We start from the raw sequence: 5,924 nt of genomic DNA, 5'->3' as shown, positions 1-5,924 counted from the left end.
AAGTTTTAAAACTACATTATTTTATTTTCCTCATCAAATTAACGTACAAAAAAATAACTACAACTTCTAACAAAGATCTAAGGGTATTTAAAATTTGCATAATTAGAAGGAACATTAGATTCACAGAAAACATCTCTTGTAACATTCACTTTTGCATTCTAAGTTGTAGTTAAGCATCACTTCAGAAAAAGCATGAAAATATCATAATTAATTCTCTTCATGCACAGTTAAGAAGATGGACTCTTTAGCAGATGAAGGGAGGATTGCTGTGTGCTTCATTATCATTATTTTCAAATAATATTAATTAAGCCACCTTTAGTGCTGATGGTGAAACTTAGTGGCCCACAGTAGAAATGGAACAGATGTCGTCCTTGACCTTATAAATCACAGGAATGAAACATATGGCATTGTTTTACATATGCCCAGAATAAGAAGCAACTAAAAATATCACATGATACTTAGAAAACTATAATTATTCAGCAGAAAAATGTCTATTTATTACTAGTTATTTATTATAAAACAATGTAATGATGTACTTCTTTATACATATTATTGACAGGTCGTTTTATTTCTATAGAATAGAAATTGTCAGTTTTCGCTCCAACAGTTTTGTGGTATTTCTAATTTCCATCAGCAATGTATAAAAGTGCTGTTTCTGGAAACCTCAAACATGGGATATTAACAATCCATTTTACATTTTACCTATATAATTGGTCAACAGAAGAGTGAAGGCAAATGCTATAGTCCATTAGTAGTTTTTAATATTATGTAGCCATAGAAAATAATGAGTTATAACTCTTTGTATCCATATGAGAAGGATACTCATGTCTCATAAAATGAACTATTATCAATGGAAAAAATGCAAGCTAATAATCATGGACATGTAACCTTTATGAATCTTGAGCCCACAATCTCCAGTGTCTAGAACAACAGTCTAAGCATCACAGGTGAAATAACTAAAGAAAACATAAATAACAAAATACAAGCTTTAGTTATGTTTCTCTACAAACACTAAAGGGAATCAAATTCATAGCCCACTGCAAGAGTATCTAATAAAGCAGAGGTTGTCATTATCTAAGTACACTAACAACTTTCACTACCTCTAAACTGCTTCAGTTCTCTCGTCACTTTAACTCTTGTCTAAATTGAGTGACTGTTCTTTTTCACAAAGCCTTTCTTTTCCCTTATAGTTTCACTATTGTAGTCAATAATTTCTCATGATTCGACTCAGTTTTACAGACCTCCCTCTGAGGAAGGTTAATAAAAAGAAAACTGATCAAAACCAAATTATTATATTGAAAATATTTACATGTTAATTTTTGAGGTGATTAAATGATACTTTTAAAGTAAACAAAAATACAACAACGTTTGTTAGTATGATTTTGTATCAATAGAGAAAACATGGAGATGTGAGCCCTGAAGTGTCAGCAGTGGTTAGTAGAGATGGGGAGGTGTAATGGGAACGTGGGGACTTAATACTAATTATAATAGAATTTGACCTTTGATAAACCATTACCTCTGTACTTAACACAAAAATATGAGAAAAAATATATGGAAATGGAAGCATTAATTTGTTGGCTTGTTTGTGTATTTTTGGCCCCGGGTACAAAGGATTAAGTTAAAGGCTCATTATAAAAATATCTCCCTTAGCATTCCTTCTCCTGTTTTATATAGTTATATTACTCTAGGGATTACTTCTAATCTCTAGTCTTACTTAAATTTTCTTATATTTTTAAAATAATTATTGAATAAATGGATATTTCAAAAATATACATTGTGTTTTTTGGGATATGAGTATTACCTTCATTTTAAAACAAACATATTTTTACTGTCACTTCTACACAGTCATGCATAGCTTAATGACAAGGATGCATTCTGAGTAATGCTCTGTGAGGTGATTTCATCGTTGTGTGACCGTCATAGAGTGTAATTACCCAAATCTGGATGATAGAGCCTTCTATATACATGATATATGGTATTTCTTATTTCTGCTAGGCTACAAATTGGTACAAAATACTGTACTGAATACTGTAGGCAATTGTAGCACAATGATATTTGTATATCTAAACATATATAAACACAGAAAAGGAACAGTAAAAATATGACATTATAATCTTATAAGGACACTGTCGTACATGTGGTTCATTGCTGTCTAAAACGTTGTGTGGTACATGACTGCATTTTTATTTAACACTGTTTTAAGAGCCATCTATGTTGCTGGACGCAAGTGTGATGGTCCAGATAGATAGTTGATATTTTAAATATATCATAAATACTGATTAGTCAAATCAGACATTGACATGAATAACTGCTATGATCACACCTATACAGGATACATGTATATCTACTGAGTTGTTTCTAGCCCCTGCACTGTATTCCTCTATATGCATCACAGTCATGGTTACCTGTGCTGTCTTCTGCTCCCCACTTCCACAAGCAAGACAGAAATAAGCATTCTCATGTATGTCTTCCACATGTGTTCCCTGAATGGGATAGAAAAATTATAGGTTATGCACATTTTAAGTAAGGACTGTCAGATTGTGACCTAGAACTGTTATAATTATTTATACTCTCACCAACAATCTCAAAATCTTCCTAATACTTACCTCACTGCCTGTTTTTTTGCTTGATTTATGAGGAAAAAAATCTCATTTTTTTACAGATTTGAATTCATTTGATATTTGCTAGTGATTTGCATAGAATTTTGGATATATCTTAATGGGAAAGACTGATCTGCAATTTTCCTTTTTGAAAGGACTTTGTTTAGTTTTGAAATCAAGGTTGTTATGCCCATACCTGGCCTCTTTTTCTATGATCTGGTTAAATTTACATTAACTTGGCATTATTATAATCTTCTTTAAGTGAGTGATAATATAGCCCACTGAAGTCATTTAGACCTGGATATTGCCTCATCAGAATGTCTTATTTATTTATCAGAATGTTTTAAATTAAAGATACACTTTTAGTAATAGATAAAGAATTATTTAAATATTTTATTTCTTCCTGGGTCAATTTTAATTTGTGTTCACTAAAAATTTGTTCATTTTTAATATTTTCAAATTCATTGATATAAAGTTACAATAATTTCTTATATTTAAGGTATGTAGAATTGTTATGACATTTCCTTTCTTATTAACAATATTGATAATTTATGTTTTTTTCTATTCCTTTAGTAGTACTGCTTTTATTTACTTTATTTATGCTTCAAAAGAATATACGTTTGACTTTAACTTTGTGAAATGAATACTTCGACCTTAAAACCTTTCTCATTCCATACTATAGCAACTTAAGACTACACGTTTCTCTCTAAATTCAATTTTAGCATTCTCCATTTATTATTGCCATTATTTTTTTCCTATTCATTAATTTCTAATGTTTTGTTGTTTTGATTCAAAATGTTTAATTTTTTAAAAATTTGACTTTCAGGCAGCTTATGTTTTCCAGTTATTTTTTGTCATTGATATCTAGTTGAATTCCATTTTGTTCCAAGAATATATTCTGTATGATTTCAGTCTTCTGAAATTTGTTAAGACTAAGTTTGTGACCTAGAAGACATCAAATGTTGATAAATATTTATACGCATCTAATAGTTGAATTATGTCCTTTTGGTTGCACTGTTCTACATGTGCCTTTTAAACCAGATTATTAATTTTGTTGTTTAAAGTTGTTATATCACCTCCTAATTTTCCTGCTTTTCCTGTTGCCTATTTAAAGAGGTATGGATCTTTCTAGGTCTCATTTTATTATTGCCATTATTTTTTTCCTAATGTGGCTCTCATGAGATGACAAAACAGAATTATATTGTGTGCTGTTGTACTGATCTTTAATCATAAAATATCTCCCTTTATCTTATTGATGCTTTTTTGCGTTATTTTTCCAATTTTATGATAGCACATCAACTTTTTGGGAGTTAGTTTTTATGGTACATTAATGCTTTTTTAAAAAGTTCAGGGTATTGATATTCTTTTGTCTAAGATGTGTCTAGCATTTGATTATTTCCACAGTCCGTCAATTTTGCATTTAATCTGACTACTAAATCCATTTATATTTTATGTAATTACTGCCCTATACCAAATTTTTTATTCTCCTGCTTTAATTTTTTTGGTTTATAATTTCTTTTTTTTAGTTCATTTTTCTTTATTACCCTTCTTTATTGGTTATCTTAGGAATTATAAACATACATTCTTGACTTATTAGAGCCTCATATGAATTGGATATTTTATCACTTTTCAGAGAAGACCTAGAGTGCTTTTTAAAAAAATTAGATTCAGGAGGTACACATGCATTTCTGTTACATGAGCATGTTGTGTGGTGAAGGGAGTTGGGTCTCAGATGGCCCATTTGAGAAAATACACTGTGCATTGTATTTTCTTTCAATCTCTATTTCACAGTTATCATGAATTCTAATTTGCAAGGAGTTCAAACTCCACAAGACATTACTATTATTGTTGTTGTTTCATGCAGTCAATATTGATTAATACTTACCCATATTTTTTTCCTTTCTATTGTTCTTAATTTATTCTGTATTTCCATAGTTTCCTCTAAGGCTCTTTTATTTTCTTTGTAGTGTAAATTTAATAGTGAACATTTTTCTATTTTTGTTTATTTGTAAATATTTGTATGTTCTAATATCTGAGGGTATTTTTCCTGTATATAGATATTTAGATGGCAGTTATTTTATTTCAGTGCTTTAAAGATATAATTCCACTGTTTTCTGGCCTCCATAACTTCTTTGGAGAAGTCATCTATTTTTTTCCTTGTGCTACTTTGAATGTCATATGTCTCCTTTCACTAGCTGCTTTCAAGACTCTCTCTCTGTGCTTTAATGTATTATATTTGCCACATTTTTTTCACAGCATTTTTTGAATCTGAGATCTATATTTTATAAATTTTGAAAGATTATCAGTAATTATCTCTTCAGACATTGTTCTTGCTTCATTTTGTTAGTCTACCTTTCAGGGATTTAAATAATCCTTATACTAGATATTTTCACTGTGGTCCATTTATATTTTTTGTTGTTGTTTTTTTAATTTTTTATTTATCAATTTTTTTATTATGATAGTGTGGGGTACAGTTAACGGTTAGGCATACAAATACATTTCATTCAGGCACCCTGTTGATAAGAGGTGTTTCCCTGTCCCCAGACAGATGTTTGCTACCGTTAATCCCATCTCCCTCTCCCCCACCATAGTTTCCCAGTACTGTCAGTCATTTTCTTATAGTATTACATTGGATGTTCAAGGTCCATTATGTGAGTGAGAACATGTGATACTCGGATCTTTGTTTCTGTGAGGGGTCACTCAGTATTATAGACTCTAGTTCCATCCAGGTTGCTGCGAAATTCATGATTTTGTTCTTTTTTATGGCTGCGTAGTATTCCACTGTGTATATGTACCACATTTTAAAAATCCAGTCCTCTTTTGATGGGCAGCATGGTTGCTTCCAGGTTCTTGCTATTGTGAACAATGCTGCGATAAACATACATGTGCAGGTATCTTTTTTATAGAGTGATTTGAGTTCTTCAGGGTATATTCCCAGTAGGGGGATTGCAGGGTTATATGGGAGGTTGATATTTAGAGCTTTCAGGAATCACCACACTGCTTTCCACAGAGGTTGCACTAGTTTACACTCCCACCAACAGTGTAGCAGTGTTCCCTTTTCGCCACACCCTCTCCAGCAGCTGTTATTTTTTGAGTTGTTGATAATTGCCATTCTGACTGGAGTTAGGTGGTATCTCAGTGTGGTTTTGATTTGCATCTCCCTGATGATTAGTGAGGTTGAACATTTCTTCATGTGTCTGTTGGCTGCTCGGATGTCTTCCTTTGTGAAGTGTCTGTTCATATCTTTTGCTCATTTTATAATGGGGTTGTTTGTTTTTTCTTTTCAGCATGTTTGAGTTCCTTGTAGATCCAGGATGTTAAGCA

This window comes from Carlito syrichta, unplaced genomic scaffold (assembly GCF_000164805.1).
Source record: "Carlito syrichta isolate Samal-C Ts95f unplaced genomic scaffold, Tarsius_syrichta-2.0.1 Scaffold304024, whole genome shotgun sequence".
In the NCBI taxonomy this organism is placed as follows: Eukaryota; Metazoa; Chordata; class Mammalia; order Primates; family Tarsiidae; genus Carlito; species Carlito syrichta.
Note: the sequence above shows the minus strand (reverse complement) of the source record.